Source organism: Kryptolebias marmoratus, linkage group LG19 (genome assembly GCF_001649575.2).
Source record: "Kryptolebias marmoratus isolate JLee-2015 linkage group LG19, ASM164957v2, whole genome shotgun sequence".
Classification (NCBI taxonomy): Eukaryota; Metazoa; Chordata; class Actinopteri; order Cyprinodontiformes; family Rivulidae; genus Kryptolebias; species Kryptolebias marmoratus.
Genome location: NC_051448.1, coordinates 6,482,434 through 6,501,530, shown reverse-complemented (window position 1 = coordinate 6,501,530; position 19,097 = coordinate 6,482,434). Strand labels below are relative to the sequence as shown.

The 19,097-nt window shown below is 37.6% G+C and overlaps 1 protein-coding gene across 1 annotated transcript in view; it reads right to left on the bottom strand.

Moving 5' to 3' along the window:
• The window catches only part of fut8b (fucosyltransferase 8b (alpha (1,6) fucosyltransferase)), a 251,517-nt gene that overhangs the window by 185,742 nt on the left and 46,678 nt on the right, over window positions 1-19,097 (bottom strand). The window contains exon 5 of the mRNA XM_025005036.2: window positions 14,995-15,062. The gene's annotated coding sequence lies outside the window, so the exon portion shown is untranslated. The remainder of the gene's footprint in view (window positions 1-14,994; window positions 15,063-19,097) is intronic.

Genomic DNA, 19,097 nt, shown 5'->3' with positions numbered 1-19,097 from the left:
AATAATTCTGACGTTTGATTTTGATTTTGGCTTTGCACAGCAATACCTGCTATGTTTTATTCTTTAGACATTACGCAGTCAAAAAATTATTAGGATTTACATGGGTTCATGCAATAATATAAGTGACTCCTGCTTAAATGTTCCTGCTTATTGAAATGGGAGGTTTTCAGCTAAAAAGTGTAATGGAATGGTAACTGCTAGTTTGTTTTATCTAAAATCTTTGCCTTATTCTTGCAGGACAAGAGCATTTGAACATGTTGATCTATTTCTGTAATTAATGCGCCAAGTTCCAAACACTGCTGTTATCTTTTCTAAAAAATGTGTTTAATGAATAGATAGTGTAACATTTGCAGTGGTTGTTGATGGTCTAATCATTGTTAAACTTGAATGCACCACAACCCCAGCAATTACAAGAATTTATGGTCTTTGGGATTGTTGGACTTGTTGTACATGCAAAGTAGTATCTTCCTCTGGTGAAGCTAGTTACAATCCCATATACAAAAATCACAGTCTTGTAAGGCTTTATGGCTTAAAGTTTGATACAAGAAAAGTAATCTCTCAGAGTTAGTAATGCTCAGTAAATTCCTAGCCACACAGTTGGCTCCCCACATTTGGCTGAGACTCAGACCACCACAAAAGCTCAACACTGTATGTGAGCAGAGCCAAGAGTTACTGTCTATTTCACAAAACATGACTAATTTAGCACTGTCAACTGACACATTATACAGAAACTTGCAATAGTAACATGCTCATACAAGACTGTATTTCTGTTTCCAGGATTCTTCCCTGCCCTCTACACAATTAAAACTAATTATTACTCCAAACACAAAGGTAAAACTGTCATTTATGATACATTTTTCTCAGTATTTTATTGGAGCAACACCTCACAACACTACAAAATAAATGGTTACCACTTTGTCTAAGTTAAGATAACAATAACTCTATCTAATCCCACTAACATGTCCCCACAGCAGTCTATAATAAGCCATGTTCAGCAAATACAAAGCTGAAGAACATTTTTCATCTGTAGACCAGAACCCTGGGATCGCTGGAATGAGTTCACTTTATATAGATCATGTTCTTAGAATTGCAACATCACTCACAGACAGTCAAAGTTACACGGCTATCGATGTCATTTAACTTTTCATAAAGGACTAAGAAATGTCAAATTCATCTTGTTTATACTTTCTGTAGTAGTGCACAGACTGTGAGCAGAGGACAATTTGCTACCTTCCTACTGCACCGCCATCTGGAAAACCATCGGTCCTGCATGCTTATCCACAGAAACCATCCACACAACAGGACAAGCTTGCCAGATTTCCTGCCCAGTCATGTGCAGCGAAAGTAGGTAGACAATGGGGGGGAATGTGAAAGACACAAAATGGGAAGAGGAGAAGTTGCAGCAGATCTTGCATCAAAGGATTTGATTTTAAAGAATTTATGAAGGTGATTTTCAAGGAGGTAACCATATTGCTCAGCCACAACCCCCCACATAGTCCCCTTCATGCTCAGCAGGACATATTTCAAGGTTCAGCCAACACACCTGCTTGGACACATGCCAGATGCTAAGTGAACACGAAGCAGCAGGTTTATCTGTCTTGATGGCCTCCACATCAGCCAGGGCGTTATATTTAAATAACATGAGTTACATTTAATCCTCCATTTCTCTGTCATTTAGCTGTGATTTATACAAGTATAGTGGCTTTTCACAGTGAGTGCAAGTGCAGTTGCTGTGCTAAAGTTTTAAACAACCCTACTTTGTTTCCAAGGAGCCGGACTTTCCTTCAGAATTTTAAATAATATTTAAGATCTTATTGTTCCATATTTTCCTAAGAGAAAACTTTACCCTCAGTCTGCAAGTTTACTTGTGGTTCCTACAGTTTCTAAAGTAGATTGGGAGGCAGAGCTTTCAGTTATCAGGCTCTTCTCTTGTGGAACCGACTTCCAGTTTCTGTCCATGAGGCTGACAGTGTCTACTTTTAAGGCTAGGTTTAAGACTTTCCCTTCTTTTTAAATCCTAAAGTTATAGCTTCCTCAGCAAATTTCAGCAGTCATTCACACTGCATTTTTGTAGAAAATGCAATTTCTCTAGTTGGTTTTGAATCAGAATCTAAATTGGATTTATAATTTGAACTTGCGTTTTTTCTTTTGTGAAGTGCCCAGAGATGACTTTTGCTGTGAATTGGTGCTATATAAATGAACCGAATTGAATTGAATTAGAATTTCTGAGGGTTGTTCAAGCATTTTCTTATGACTTATTTGTAACTTTTGCACAGTATTATCAGGTGTAAAATATTTTTTTTTAAATCATCTTCCATTTCACTTCAATCCATCTTTTTCTTGTAACTACTGGGCCCATTTCCTGTGCAAGCCCTGTGCTGCTGCTTTATTGTGGGCTCTGATTGTCAGATGGGCCGATAACCTTTCTGCCTCCCTTTTCTAGCGTCTGTCAATCACAGCCAAGCCTGAAAGCCACAAAAAACACAAGACAACACACTCAGAAGGGACAAAAGTGACCCAGACTAAGTTATAGGCAAGAAAATAGACACCCACACATGGAGGGAGAGGATGAGAGAAAGAAACCTATTCTGCAAACATTAGAAGTTCAGCAGGATGTAGCGGCTAAACTCAGTCAAAGCCTGTTTCAGCATTTCTGATCATTAAACTAATACACAGAATTAGGACTGGTGCTCCGTCCCCCCGTTGTCTCCATTGATCTATCAGTTTTCATTGACCGGTCTAGTTTCTAGTCGGGAGATAATCATGTTTCCACAACATACCCCATTTATTTTGCTTCCTTTGCTGATTTGACAAAGTTGCTAGTTGCTGAGAAAGGCTAACATCCACTAACTGTCACATACTGTGCTGTGCGTTCATGCTCTGCTGGACTCAAGGCTGTGTCTCCTACACATCATCCTGCTAATTCTGTTGATAAATAAAACCTCAAGCCTGTCTGGGCTACTCAGCAAAGATGATTTACCCAGCACATTGTTTTAATAAAAGGAGAAGGATCAATACTGTTAAGGTTTGATTAAGCAAAATAGAAAATCTCTTTCACCTTCATTTGTTCATCATCTGAAAACACCGTTTCACATGATTAGAAGTCATCAATGCTTTATTTATGCTAAATTTGCATGCTTTAACAGCGGAACTAAGTTGTAATGGCAATTTGACAAGTCTGCGATTTAATCCCATTGCTTTCATTTACAGCAGCTGGGCAGAGTTTTGCTTCCTACAGTGTGGGAAGTAATTTTTTTTTCTAAAATAAAAACCTCCAAAGCTTAAGTCATAACAATAAATTCAACATTTTTGACGGAAATCAGTTAAAAGCAAATAAAAAGCGAAGTTGCTCCTGATCGAGCCACTTGAGACAAAGCCTTTTTTCAGATGTCAGGGTCTTTAAAAACCTTTTATGTCAGTGGAGTCCTTGACATAACGAGCCATTTAAATACACTTTCAAAATCAAAGTCAGTTTTTATTTCTTCTCAAGTAAAGACACCCTAAAATATAATTTGAGCTCACTCCTTCAATTAAAAAGCAAATCTAATCCAAACCATAGTATCTGCACAATGCACTTCTGATTAAAGTTTTAATAGATTATTGATCCAATCAGATTCTTGTACAAGTCTGTTACATGTATGAAATCACACAAAACATGGAGGGCAACAAAACAATTAAAATACTATTTCAATATAAATTAAATGTTATTGTACATAAACAACTATTCCCTAAGGGCCTGCTTGATGCCTGATGCTTTTCATGCCAGATATTTAAATTGAAATCGTCTTATGCTGAGAAGGGATGGTGTTATTGCCATTTTGGTCCAACTTCCAATGTTACGCACAATCTCATGTGATATTGTGAAATCTTACAAGATGTGGTAGCGCTCAGAGAATGTCTTGAGAATAACTCTCAGCTGCTACAACACCAGAATTAGCTCAATAAATGAATTCTGAGCTCTTGGAAATCCACCAGCTCAGCAGAGCTTTACGTTCTGCTGGTAAATATCTGCTGGAGGTGCCTCGCTAAAGGTGCAAACAATGAGGGGGGGACCGATCCTTTTTTTGTTGCAGGCCCAACAGCCTGGAATACTCTTTCCTATGAGTTGCGCACCATCTCTGAGCTTGTGCTGTTCAAAGCCAAACTTAAGAGCTATTTTTTAAAGGGGCTTTTGATGTTTAACTTTAGGTATTTTACATCTTTTTTACCTTCTTTTATTGTGGTTGCGTTTTTAATTAGCACTGATCTACTGTGCCCTGTTCTTATTTGTTTTATCTTGTAAAGCACTTTGGTTGATGCAAACCATTGTTGGAAAGTGCTATATAAATAAGGGTTGAATGACTGATTGAATAATTGTAAAACCAACAGAGTTAAAGACATTTTTGTTTCCATCAATTCAATTTAAATAATTAAATAGTTTTGGTCTTTTGGTTTGGGATATATCTTACCTACAAAAAGTTAAAAGCTCTAGCTTTTCTGAAAATGAAGGGTTTTTTTTTTTTGAAAATGCCTAATACAAGAATTTAAATGGGACTAATGAAGAGACTGCTTTCATTTAATTCTGCTTCAGGATACTTTATTAAAAGAGGACTAAAAGGTTTTCAGTGTTTCTGTTTTTTGACAGATTTCTACCACCAGGTCTTTTTTATTTTAAAAGAATAAAAATAATATTTTACATGCACCCTCATCAGCCTGCACTCATTTAGAACAGGTACGTTTTCCCCTCCATCACCGACAGCGGCAGAAGGTGACTTCAGCAAATTAATGGTGTCACACAGCCTTGGCGACACCTCCCCCTTCATCAAACTCCAATGACAGGATTGTGAAAAACATAAACAGGATTATACAAACAAGAGGAGGAGGTGTGATGAGGCGTTAGAGCAAAAAGAAATATTTGTGAACATGTGTCAAATGTCCATTGGTAATTATGCAACAGTATGTGTGTGTGTCATGCATACAAATTAAATTCAAGATTATTATGCATGCATTTGTGTTTTATTGATGTGTTTGTCTGCTTTTGAGCACATTTGGGGGCATTCGTTTGGGAATGTACCTACATCTGTGAGCCTGTGTGTGTGTGTGAGTGTGTGAGAGAGAGAGTAATAAATGTAGTGTGAGAGAGGTGGCAGAGGAGAGTGATGGATCATCTGTGTGCCGCAGGATGGGTCTCCAGGGAGGGACACTGCTACATCCTACCAGGGAGGGACAACTTAGAGTAATTGGGTCACTGGTACTGGGAAGAGAGTTCCTACTGAGACTTACTTTAAGTGAGGGAAAGCCACAGAGGAGAAAAGGAGATGACAGCAAGGATATGCTGCAAGAAAAGTGGAGGGATAAATAATTAGAATGGAAATTGCAGGAAAGAAGAAGGCAATAATGGAAAACATTATACAAATTAAAGGCCTGGCAGCACTTGAAGGAATGCATATTGTCTTTTGATGTTGATAAATGATGGAGATGTAGCCGTTTTGGTCAAACCTTGAAAAGAACGTCATGCAGAGTCTCATACTACATCAGGAGATGTTACACTCAGAGAAGCTGTTGTGAAAGATTCTCAACTACTCAGACTTTAGCTCAGTATCTGTAAATTGACTCATTTATATAGATTATGGTGGCAGCCACCTTGAACTGGTTTGTTTCAAAAGGTTAATCAATTGTAGTTTTTCATAACTGTTTTAAAAGTTTCATTTAAATTTTCCCAGTGGTTCATGAGATAGTTTGTGAAAAGACAAATAAGACTGACACAAACAGTTAATGCTAAAGTTTTAAACAAAGATCTTGTACATTATGTGGCCCTTATAGTATGTATTGTGAATGATTCTCAGCTACACCAGATTTTAGCACACTATCTGAAAAATTGGCAGAGTTATAGCCATTCTTTTGTGTTTTCTAAGGTCCGTTGGTTGTGAATGCAATCTTTAATTGGATTGGCTCCAGATGGTACTCACATGAACATCTAATAATTATTTCTTGAAAATTTCAGTAAAATCTGTTCCGTAGTTCAAGAGATATTTTTTTATATTGGAGTTGACTCCAGAAGATTAATGATATAAAGATGTGCAATCTGTTTTTGTTCTGATTATGTGTTGGGGATCAGTCTCAGCTACTACCGCACAAAACTATAGGTCAGTTTATGTAAAACTGACCGAGTTACAGCTATTTTTGTGTTTTTGAAGGTCAGCTAGCTGTGGCAGCCATTTTAAATCAAATAAACTCCAAAAGTTAATCAATTATATATGGGAATCCAGTGATTACATTTTACAAGTTTCACAAAAATTCATTCAGTAGTTAATAAGATATTTTACTAACATGGCAGGCACAAACACACACACACTGGCAAAAACATAATGGTCTATTTTCACCTTTCAGTGGCGGGCGATAAATATAAAACAGGGAATATGAGCTCCACAGTCCATCAATAAGCTGCTGTTTTGTTTTTGATACTGCTGTGATTGCAAGGAGATATGGATTCAGCACGTTCTGTTTTTCTCCACAGACCAGTCTGTAAGACTTCAGCCAGCATGGCTTCTTACATTCATAAAAGAGGCTGAATATACTCTTAGTGCAACCTTGTCTTTTGTTCTTCATCCAGCAGAGCACAGCAGTCAAATCAGATCAAACTTCTCTTTAATGAGCACAAAGATGTGCAAAAGACCCACCTGGGAATCACAGAGCCGCTTATGGGTTCTGGAAGGGGAGACCCAGGAGGATGAGAAGAGAGAGGTAGGAGTAAAAGGAGAGACAAATGTGGGCGTCTTCTGCTTCCATGGCAGGAATGAAAGGTCAGAGACTGAAGTGTGTAAATCACTACGACGCCAGAGGGCTGAAACCCCCGAGCCGACGGCCTTACCTGCTGGTTCTGGTCTCGTCATCTACAGTACTCTGACCTAACAGCTGGGCTTTATCTTTAAGTATTTAAAGATAAACTGCAAAAGTAAAATGCAGTTTCACGAGAATGTGGGTGACCAGGATCACAATTTACTATGAGCACACTTGAACACAAAGGCAAGAAGTAAAACAATGTCAGCCATGCAATCAGAGATAACAACACTGTAGAAATTTACAATCAAATGTGTTAGCAGTTCTCTTGCACAATTGTCATGCTAACATCTCGAAAAGCCTATTCTTGTTAAGCTGCAATGCTTGCTTTGTTTCAGAGGCAGCTCGGCTCCACATCAGTGCACCTTAAACTATTCTCCCAGCATTGCAGAATCAGAAAAGCGACAACAGCAATGATCTATCATGGTGTTCTGCTGTGCTAAATATCATTCACACCCACTGCTGTACTTTTGTAGTCAGCTTAGAGGTACAAACTTTGACTACCAGTCTGCTACCTCTTAAATATAACAGGAAGCCACAACAGTCATCCTATGAAAAGCTGTGATAGGAGCTTCAGTTACAGCATCAACCAGAAACAAAAGTTACAAAAGTCACCAAGAACATGATTGGTTTGTTTTTCTGTTTATCTGTTGCATCAGATATTCTTCACTGTAAGGCTTTTACTTACACACCACATTCATATTGTTACGTAAGTCACAAATATACGGATTGTAGCATCCTTTATAGGTATATATTATGCTAATGTACATAAATAGAATGAGTTTACTATCATTTAACTCTGCATCTAACTTTTATTATGTGTCATATTTATATGAGGAGTTCAAGTATTTGAGAGTCATGTTCACGAGTAATGATAAAAAAGCCTTTTTCTTCATGAGTATTTAAGAGAAGGAACTCAGGAGATGACAGCAAACCAGGGTTTTAATGACACAAAAGCAATAGATAGTCTTGAACAACAAAATCTGAATTTGGGTAATAACCGGGACACTATTTATATCTAAAAATGACCTAGCTTTGGCATCATGGAACATTTTTATATAACAATACACACATAGAGAATTTCATGACATAGAAAGGTGTTTTGTTCTGACCTTTGGGTCAGGTTGACCCAGGCAGAAAGTTTCTTGATGAGATTGACTCCTTTCAGGACAGTTCATTTGGCTGAATGAATCTGGACAATTCATTTCTGCATTAGTTTGGAGCAAAAGCACTCTTTCATGGTCATCTAGCCTCAGCCATAGTAATTAGAGTGTTGCCCTGGTCTATTATGGTGAAGAAAAACCTGAGCCAAAAGGCAGAGTTCTTGATTTACTGGATTTTCTATGTTGCAACCCTCACACATGATTGCAACCCTCATAAAGTAAAGAAAATAGATCCTGGATACAAGTTGGGAGGCCGGGCTCAGCCTTAGAGATGAGGTGAAGAGCATCATCTGGGGAAACCTCGAGGCAGAGCTGCTGCTCCTCCACATCGAATGGAGTCAGTTGTGGTGGTTCGGGCATCTAATTAAGATTCCTTCTGGACAGCTCACTCTAAAGGTTTTCTTGGCACGACTCACAAGAGACAATTGAATTTTTTTTACCAGGATTATGATCAAATATTGCACCACAAACACATAAATACACTGAGCATTACTCTTCCTTAATAGAAAAACTGTATAAAGCATCTCCTCTTATCTATCTTTTACTTTGGTTTTCACTGCCTCGACTTCCTGTATGTCACTTTCTCCACAACATTCTGATCTTACTCACTTGCTTATGTAATCAGTGCTTATGCAGATTTTAATTTACCGAAATACTTTCCTGCATCTGATCCAGTTATTTGATTTGCATAATGAGTAAAAAATGTTGAGAAGCAAGCGAAAAAAAAAAAATGCTTTGATTTGCTGTTGTGGCTTATGCAAGCAATAAATTGATTTTCATACCCAAATTGAACTGTTTGCTACAATAAAGCAAGCTTGCACTTTATTTGGACTGAAAACTAAACATTTAATTGGTTCCATCAGGCTTTACTGCAGGGATGCTTTCAAAACTGAAACTACTGGAGAAAAAAAGCTTTGTGTGCAAAGTGTTATTGATACTTTAGGATTTATAAACATCTGTTTTAAAAACTTTTTAATTTATATTGCTTTTCTAAATCAGTATGGTTGTTTATCATAGCAGCAAATATGTGTTTTAGATCTAATAAATTTTATATTTTGTGATAAATTTATTTTGTGTCCACAACAATCAAAACTTGATGTCAAACTTTAGAGGCGCGGAGTTTAGAAAATTCACAAAAAAATAAACTAAATCAATAAATGATACATTTATCAGCTGGTAGTGTGTTGAGAAAAGGCTGTCAGTGTGTTCTGAATCTTAACTTGTAAGTCAGAAAGATCAAAACATGAACTCAGAGGTATCTTGAGTGCATTCCATTATAATAAGTAATCCCCATAGAAATTATTAATTATTCAAGAATATCATGGAGTTTCATGCCTTCTAATTAATTTACAAGTTTAAGATAAGTGTAGTAATAAATAAAAAAACAAGCTTCACTCCACTTGAACAGGAGCCACTGGGAAGCAATTCAGTGTCACAGATGAGAACTAGCCCGTCACCAGAGAATCAATAGTTTCAATTTACTTTTAAATATTCTTCTGTCATGTGCTTGTGTTCATTCTTAGTATTTATACCTCTGAGTATAAGTCCTTTGACTCACTTTTCTGCGGCTAATAATTCCACCAAACTTTCAGAAAGAGAGCAGGTGAAACATTGACAAACTTCATATAAAATATGCAAACCTTGATTTTCTTGATATGTCTAAATGACCATCTGCAGCTGCCCCACTCATAAAAAAAATTAAGTTGGCACAGAGACGTACAAGTCAATAATCCAGGAATAGGTGCAGCGTGTTTGACAATATAAATGACAATAAAAATGTTAATGTCCAAACAAGTTGTAAAAGTGAATCTGCAGTTTACTACATTGCTAGGTGGGTTAAAATGAATTGTTTGTCAAAAAGGGAGTTTAAAGCCTTGTTTACATGTGAATGATCTCCTGGAGATGTGAGAGATTTTTCAATGTTGACTGGGGAAAAGTTACACATTTACACAATAATACTGTGCTCACTGAATCTGCAGTAGTTTCCATGCCAGGTCACAAGCTGGCGCTGGAATTTTTGTACTTTAAAGACAGCCACGTGCATACAGACACTTCAATCTCTCAAGCATGACAGCTCTTACATCCAAGATGCTGACAACACAAACATTTGTTAGCACTGACGGTGAGGTTGGGTTGCTGCTGGACATTAAAAAGGGTGAGAAGCAGAAGCAGTGCTCTGTTATCCACCATTGTTGCTGTTGTTGATCTACTCATTAAAGCTGCAGAAAAAGTGTTGATCGCAGCTGTACGTAGTGTATATGTGAGATTTCACACCAATGCTGAGCGTATCCAAAAACTTTTAACTCTGAGACCTCTGAAAAGTTTTGTTGTCAGAGAATCCAATCTCTGTTGTTGTGAACACAAATGGCTGAATCTGAGCAAAAAATGTTCCGGTTTCACTTAAAAATAAAGTTGTCTAAACAGGACCTAAGTGAGGAAGTGTGTTTTGAGTCCCATTGGGTGTTTTGTGTTGTGGTGCTTCCTTGTTTTTAGTATAGTTTATTATACTGGTTGGTTTTATGAGTAATTTTATTGTATTTATTTTATTGATGGCTTTTCCCGTTTATTTTTAACCAACTTCTGTTGTTTTCTGATAAAAAGTTTACACTTTAGGCTCCAGGTGGGAGACATACATGTGACCCTCTTGCTGTGAGGCGACAACGCTAACCACTGCTGCACTGTATTTTAACACTTTTGCACTGGCCCCTTTCTTTCCTGAATGTTGTCTGTTGTGTTAAAAGCAAGTAATTCACCAATTTATTTTGCCAAAAGCGCTACTGATCTTGCACAGAACAGCTGAACAGAGGTGATTTTTTTTTAACTAACAACATCTCTGTTTACTTAAAGGAGCCAGAAACATTTAAGCACATGTGTCTTTAGTCTTAATGGTCACCAGTTGTGGACCGGTAACAACTTGAGGTTTAGTCCTGTCCTCAGAAACCCCAAAGGCCTTAAAACAGAGAAGACTCTGATTACGTTCAGGTGTAAATAAGCCTCCGTACCTCCAGGCAAACCTGCTACCTGAGAAGAAACAGTCAAGTGAAATGAATGCCTGGTGGAAAAGCTAATTAGTGTTAGTAATGGTCAGGGAGCAGCAGCGTCTTTGAAATCCCTCACACAAGATTTCATCACTGCACACACACACACACACACACACATCACAGTCTGCTCAAGCAGGGACAGCTGTGTCAGGCCGCCGTCTGCCCTCTGCTCGCTCTGACGTTAGATCAATGCACCTTCACGCCGCTGGAAGCTTCTCAGTCTGCTGGTCTGAGACTGTGTGACACTTCAAAGCCTCTCAGGGTGCAGCTTACAGCTTTTTTTTTTTTGTCTTGTAGCAAACTCATCCTGATTCTAAGAGAATGTAACAAAAGCCACACATGTTTTCCTGTTTAAAAAAAAAATCACTTAAAAATTAATTTCTCAATACTCAAATCTAATGTTTTTAAAAAACACAAATTGTGCTTTCCATTAAGTCCTATCCACCTAATAAACTTCACCTTTTCAGTTTTATATTGAAGTTTTTTTTGGATTTGTTCTTTTTTAAAAACAGTGTTGACACAAGATATTAATCAAAATCTGTCTAATAAAAATACATAAACTTGGATCAGTAAGATAATAGTTTTAATTTAAAAAATCTATATTTTAAGAATGTAAATTAAACCTCAAGAGCAACATGTTTATTACTGTCAAAGTCATCTTGAGAAAGACATCACCAGTACTGTAGCGTCTCAGTGCTTTGTTACTTCAGCTGACATTTCATGCATGTTCTGTGACGAGCTAAGGCTGCTTTATACTCAATAAGAAGTCAAGAAATTGTCTCACTGACGAAGTTGTCTGATGAAAATGTGTCTGATCAATTTGTGCTCCTGGTAGGTTCGTCCGCCCCTTCTCAACACAAGGTCCAGGTCAAACTTATTTTTTTTTACAGGGGTATGGGCCAAGTCTTGGTGCATACCAATATTGGTCAGAAGTTGCGGTGGGTGTGTTTATGTGGATAGGCGGGTGAGTCATTTTGCTTCTACTGTTCTGCTGAGAAGCAACTGGCCAAGGCTGTTAGAAAATACAGCTGTCTTTACAACTGTTCCAGCAAAACCTATAAACCTATGAAATTGTGGAAGGAGATATAATTATTGTGCACGGAGACACAGGCGGCTCTACATGGCTGTGCTGGCCGGGAGGACATAGCGTAGGGAAACGTTCCCTATGTCCACTGGTTTTTGTGCAACCTCTGTAGGAAACAGTGGCGGTGACTTTGGGATAAATTTGCAAATGCCAAATAGCATTTACTGATCCGTCTATTAAATGAAAATGTCTGGTCACGGTGTAAGAAGTAAAAGTTTGTAAAGGGACGAGAGAGTGGTGAAGTTGGCAAGACGAAATCTGTTCCAGGGCTGTGGGAAGGAGGGAGGGGTTTTCCAGGAGTTCAGCACAGTGTGTCTTGTGGACAATGAATGGTGTGTGCAAAAAAGGACATCTCACAACCACGTGACCATGAGCCAAATTCTTGACTTCTTAAGAAACATAAAGCAGCCTTAAGTAAGCTGAGTCAGCAATCAAAACAATCAACTTTTCACTTTTAGCCAGCAGTTTGCTACTTTACCATTTGCTACTTTTGACTTTTAGCTTGCATTTTGCTATTCTTTTTCTTCTATTATGCTAGTTTCAGCTTTTAGTTAGTGTTTTGATACTTGTAGTCTTTAGGTAATGTGATTCCTAATTTTAAAAACACTTTACTTGTGTAATATATATGTATATTTATAGTGTTTAGGTAAAATATGGTCTTACAGTTTGTACAGGCAAACATGATTGAATGTAATGATCCCTGGCAAAATATAGTTAAGATAAGACATTATTTTAAACATTATTTCTAGATTTTAAAGTTAAAATGTTATCTTTATGTGAAAAAGGAAGAGAAGTGTCATTAAACCTAAGAACAATTCATGAGATTGGATACCTCAGAATTTAATTAACTTGTTGGGGTTCATTAGAAAAGGTCACGGGATGCAAATTTCAAAGAATGATACTTTGACTCTTTTTTTTCCAATAATCAGCAGCTGTAGACCTTCAAGGCAGCTGCCTTAGATTCAAAACTTAACTGCAAAGCAAAGAGAAAATCTGCAACGTGTTTTGTTCTTCTGTTGCTGCTTTAATTAATAAGTTAGCAAAAGGTTAAAACAAGTTAAAATCTGTTTGAAAGATAAAAGTCTGGGGAAAATGTTGGTAAGCTTTCTAAAATACCAAAATAAAATCTATTATTAAAATGTGAAAAATGTTTTGAGGACTTGAGCAGATTCTGAACTGTTAGTGTGCAATTTTGCTGTCCAGAAAAGGTGCACAAATCTGACCCAGACTTCTTGCTTTTGTGCCGGCACAGCCACAATCAGCTTCCTTTCTATCCACCTTCCTCTCAATCAGACCACCCGGTCCTGCTCTTTGCGTCTTCCGTCAACAGCTATTCCGTCAATCAGATGCCGCCCCCTCTGCTCAGCAAAGTTGTTGCCGAGTGTGCTGATCTGAGAACAGGTAATGAGGCACAAACTAACAATGCATCACTATGGTGATCGAGCAGAAGGAGGTGAAAATCATCCAGTTTTCTAACAACATTTCCCCCAGATTGACCTGTGGCCTGTCTGTTACAAAGCTTTAGTCTGAACCTGACAGAGCAATACGATTTCTGTTTCATTCTCCACTCTGCTAATCCCTCTCTCATTTTCCCCCTCTGCTTTCACTGTTTCTAATCTTACTCCTTCCCATCTCTTTATCTCCTTCTCATCCCACACATTCAATTCATCCACACAATTCAATTTTATTTGCTATATTAGCACAGGACCATAAATGCTAATCTTGCTCGAACATGTATATATGAAGTAAATGGAAAAAACATAAAGCGCCAGTTCATAAATATGAAAAAGGATTAAAGTTGGTAAGCCATCAAATTTACTCACAGTGGAAGTTAGTTTAACAAGAATTCATATTCATAAACGCTTCCATACCAAGAGAGCAGCTAATTATTAAATGCAACAAACAATACTACTTTTATCAGATACACGGTCAATATTTAAATGATTTTAATTGGAACTGAATCTGCCAGAAACACAAGATGCTGATCTAAGTCTCTTTTTATCTCCCTGACTCTCCACAGTGAGTGCCAGGCATGCTTTTACAGCACCTCCACTCAGATATTAGCACAAACACACACACACACACACACACAGAAGGACGCGCACAATATGCTTCAAAGCCCCCAGCTGGCTGCCAAATGCCAAACGCCTGTCTAATAAGCACAAACATGAATGCCTTAGCACAAACATAATGACACCCAACCACTCCAGTGCATATTTTACAAGACTTTCCCCGCATTTTATACATAAACAAGCCAAAAATGCATGTGTTAGGTTAGGATTTTCTCCAAATCCATTACACTATTAACCTACTGTTCTGCATCCATATGGTGGTTTATACAACAGATGTAATGTTTCCTTCTCTAACTGTCTCTGTGCTTTACTGCGTCTCTTCATCATTCCTCGGACACTCTTTGTCCCTGGCTGCATCGCTCCACCTGTGCACTCATATCTGCTCCAACTGTGTGTTTTCGATGTCCCTCGCCCTGTCCCTCCCAGCATGGCTGCAGATGGGAAGTAATGAAGAGGAGACACCGCAACTATGAGCTTTGAAATGGTAAGGAGATCTGTTTATAGAGCAGTGCAGATGAAAGTGAGCCACGAGAAGATGCATGAGGCCACGGGAGGGAGAAGGGAAGCCGGGGAAGGCAGGATGAGGTATCTAAGGAAGGAGTGAACGGGATAAGAGAAGCTTGACTCAGCAGTATGGCTTCACCTATCCTACTGCCTTAAGAACCTGAAGGGATTTATTCATTTTCTCTGTTTGTCTTTTTCTTTTCTCTCTCAATCTTGATTGCTCATGCATTTTTGTGTTGTGTTTTTTTGCAAAGCATGAGAAACAGAACAGGTTCAGGAGGAGGTAAACAAAAATAAAATAAAATACTCACATGGTGTGGCCTGTCATTTACCAAGTATGTGGGTCCCCTCACATACAGTACCAAGGAATCTGTGCACCCTGCAAACACACAACATGACCAATATTAAAGGTACGCATATGTATAAAAATATGTGTAAAATATGTCAAGTATGAAAAAAAAAAACATTATCCTGAACTACAATACATCAAATGTTGCAGTTTGAAAGAGTTTACTTCAGTAGTTTTCCCAGATATATTGATATACAATTCCAGAATGTGGGTCCACACTCCATGAAAATTCAACACTTGGGTGAATTCTCCAAAAACCACAGATGCTTTGTGTAAGTGAACAAATAAAACGGAATTGGACAATCAGTCACTTCAGCTCCATAGGTAAATAAACACACATGGTCCTTCTCACCCAGTCACACATACTGCTTACACATTTTTAATTTTAGGGACACATTAACCATTCATATAAGAGAAAAAATATTGTGTGTAATTTGTTTAACTGATTTATGAATTTTAACATTTTTTTTTTTTTTACCAATCTTTGTGGCATTGTAATGAATACCTTTAAACTCCATCAAGACATGCAGATGCATGGAGATGCTGGTAAAGCTAAGGCTGATAGTGGCTGGTAAGGCATCCTCAATATCAAGTGACCTTCACTCACTGTTTTAACTGACAATTGAATGTTCCTGAAACTACCTGATAACACCATTGCTTCACCTATGATGTCACCACCTATGCCCTCTGGTGTTTGTACTGCCAGCTCTTTGCAAATTGAGTCAGTTATACACCCATTATGTGCAAATAAAGTCTAAATTGAACCATTTCCTCTGGGTACTTTTTCTACTTTTTTTCTTGTCACAGAGTATGTAAATGTCTGCAGTACAAAGAAATATTAAAACCACCTTAACAATTAGACTGTATTTGTGAGAATTAAATTAACAACATTACTGTCTGCATTCTACTCTGTTACACTGCACTACCCATTTTCCCATGTGGATCATTAAAGTTTCATTATGCTGGATTTCTTTAGTCACGGGGCTTCTGTTGGGTCATCGATCCACTGTGACACTTGGTGCACATACGAACAATTATAAGCCAAAAAAGATAAACGATATGCAACTTGGATTTTAGGATTACTTTGCTTTGCTTCTGGGTTTTCTTACTATACTTAACTTCTGTGATTGTACGTTTCAAAAAGCATTTGAGTTGAACTGAATTTAAACTCATTGAAACTGATAAGAAACCTGCCGTAAACACTTGGGCTGGACCAGTGAAGTGACATCAAAGCAGAGCAAACACAAAAGGGGAAGCTCGGGGAAAAAAGGAACTTAACATGAGAAAAAGCATGAAAGTAGCAAAGAAAGCAAGTAGAGAGGGAAAAAACATGAATAATGGATGACAAGGAGATGCATTGCAGATGAGAAGAAATAGTAGATTCCCAATAAGGCCGGTGTTAAACTAGAGAATATTACATACATTTTTGAAGAGTTGTGTAGCTGTTGTGGTTTGCTCACATGCATACTCATTAACGAGCACCACATAGACATTTTTCTCATGTGTTTGACAGTAATAAGGCAGAAGCAGAGTGCCGGATTGGAGGAGGAGAGCCTCCAAGCAACAGACAGGGAAGCAGAGCATGTCAAATCACCATCATGTGGGACAAAATCATTATGTCGCTGCAGTCTAATCTGGCAGCCACAAACTGCAACTGGTCTTTTGGCAAAAACAAGGGTCAGTGGCAGCTGGATGGAAGCTGGAGCTGTGAAAGTAGCTGCTGGCCACACAGACACTTTGACTAAAACTCTCATTTACACCAGTTTTTCTTTGGATCCCTGCGGTTTAATCTAACTTCGAAAATGCCAGCAAATTTAGACACAGCCAGAGGTGACTGTAGGCTGAATGTGGCTGTTCACCAAAGGGTCACTTGCAGCTGCAAACATCAGCTGTTTGAATTCTGCATTTGATGGAAAACTCAAGATTTCAATGCAAAAGCAAACAAAGTGGCCTCCCACTTTTGCACATCTTTTGAAGCAGAGACAAAAAGGCAGGAAAAGAAAACAACCTAAGGGGAAAAAAATTAAAAGGAAGGCTCTTTCATTTTCTCCACATTTTTATATATTTCCCCCCATGAAGTAAACAAAACATGTGCTTTAGAACAAAACCAAAAGATTCAACATAGCAACTGAATTAACATAAAACAAATGAAAGTGTTAACATATAAATCTGCAAAGCTAGGCTTTATTTTGTTTTCAACATCAAGAAGTGAATATTGGATTATGTGAACCTTTTAAAGTTAAAAAAAAAGATATTTAGGACAGTAAACTCACAAGAACTACATGTAACTGTGTTTATTCAGTGTAAGAGTTGAGCACATGAGGATAAAATACATGAACCCAAATATTTATGTAGATACTCAGTTTATGTTGCTTTTTAACATTTAGCAGAATAATTAGTCCCTGTATTTAAACCTCTGTGTGAAATCAAAGTAGCTCCAACAGTGACATGCTGTGCTCACACTGATGCTTCTGTATTGATAATTGTGTGTCACACCATTGTTCTCCTATTTATACTTTGTTTGTGGTTTCCAGTAGTTTTAATCATTCTGTCTTGTGGTATCTTTTTTTAATTTGTTTTTATTATTATTCTTGTAGTATCTTAGCTCAGTTGTGCCTGCTTTCAGCTTCTCACTCACTTGTCTCTCATCTATAATCAGCACACATGATGTCACTCACTAATCACCCGTCCCAGGGTACATATGCTTCTTGGTTTTGTTCAGTCTTTGTTAGATTGTCGTCTTTTTATTAATACACCCTGCTGTTTGTCAGTTCTTCTTCATTATTAAAGAGTATCGCTGAAACTGCACCCTTTGTTTCTACATTTGGGTCCTTCCATCAAGTCACTATTCATTGAACATGACACACATTTGGCATCGTGTTCGACGCCCCAAGTGGCTCCAATGAAACAATTATAGCAAAATCTTAGCACATATGTTTTTAACATCAGCCTCGAAGGGTTTTCATTAAAAAGTTTCCACAGGATTGCAGCGGATATTTCACAGACCATCCTGCTGTTTCTTTAGATTCTGTATTTTGGGTGTTTTTAAACAACACGAGCCAGTTCAATGCATGACTCATCATTTGAGAATTAAATTGACAGTCAAGTAATAAGTACTGTGTCTGCTTCTGTGAGCTCAGAGGGATTCATGCTCTCAACAGTAAAAATAAACTTCAAGGGTTGTTGAGTAACACCGATCTCAAAAGAAGCAGACTGTATTAAAGAGAGAGGGTGAAGTGAGTTCAGAGGCTCACTCCATTCACCTCTGAAAAGAGGTACATATTCAAGCTTGAAAATTGAATTTTTTGTCTTCTCAATGTGAAATTTTGACCAAAACACTTCACACACACACTTCAGTAAGATCTCAAGTCATGAAAAGAAACATAATTTGCCTTCTCTAATACTTATTTGACCTACAGTTTGTTGTGAACATCTATGTGCTCATAACTTTCTAGAAAATCTTTGTGAGGTGTGTTGTGATCATGATATTTTCACATAACTGTGCTTTTACTAAAACGAATTGAATACATCTTCAATCGCTAATTATTGCAATATTATGTATCTACTATGTAAAACCAAAACTATTTAGGACAAAAACAATACATAAAGTCCACGGCCCAGCATTCCTTGAAGGACTGCATATCTTCCATTTCCAAGCATTTTTCCCACAATACTACCGTAATATAAACACTCAAGTCAAAATTTGAGCTACTATAGTTATGTTTACCTAATTAAAACTTCTTGAAATACTCAGAACTCACACTGGTACAAATTTAAAATGATTCCATTTATAAAATACAGATTGTTTTTCAATCATTATGTGAAGTCACTCAATAAAGGTGCATCTGAATTACAGAGGACTGCTATTCCTACACTCAACATTTGTTCACTTTTTTTTACATTTGTGTATATTAATATGGACCAAAGTTGTCACAAATGCAATAGTTTCACTCGCTTATGAGTCATTTTCAAAATTTTCTTCTAACACTAATTGTTTAGAGCTTATCTGTTGTTTTGTGCTGCATTCAGTTACATTAATCAGAAAAATTATCGGCTACTGTTCTT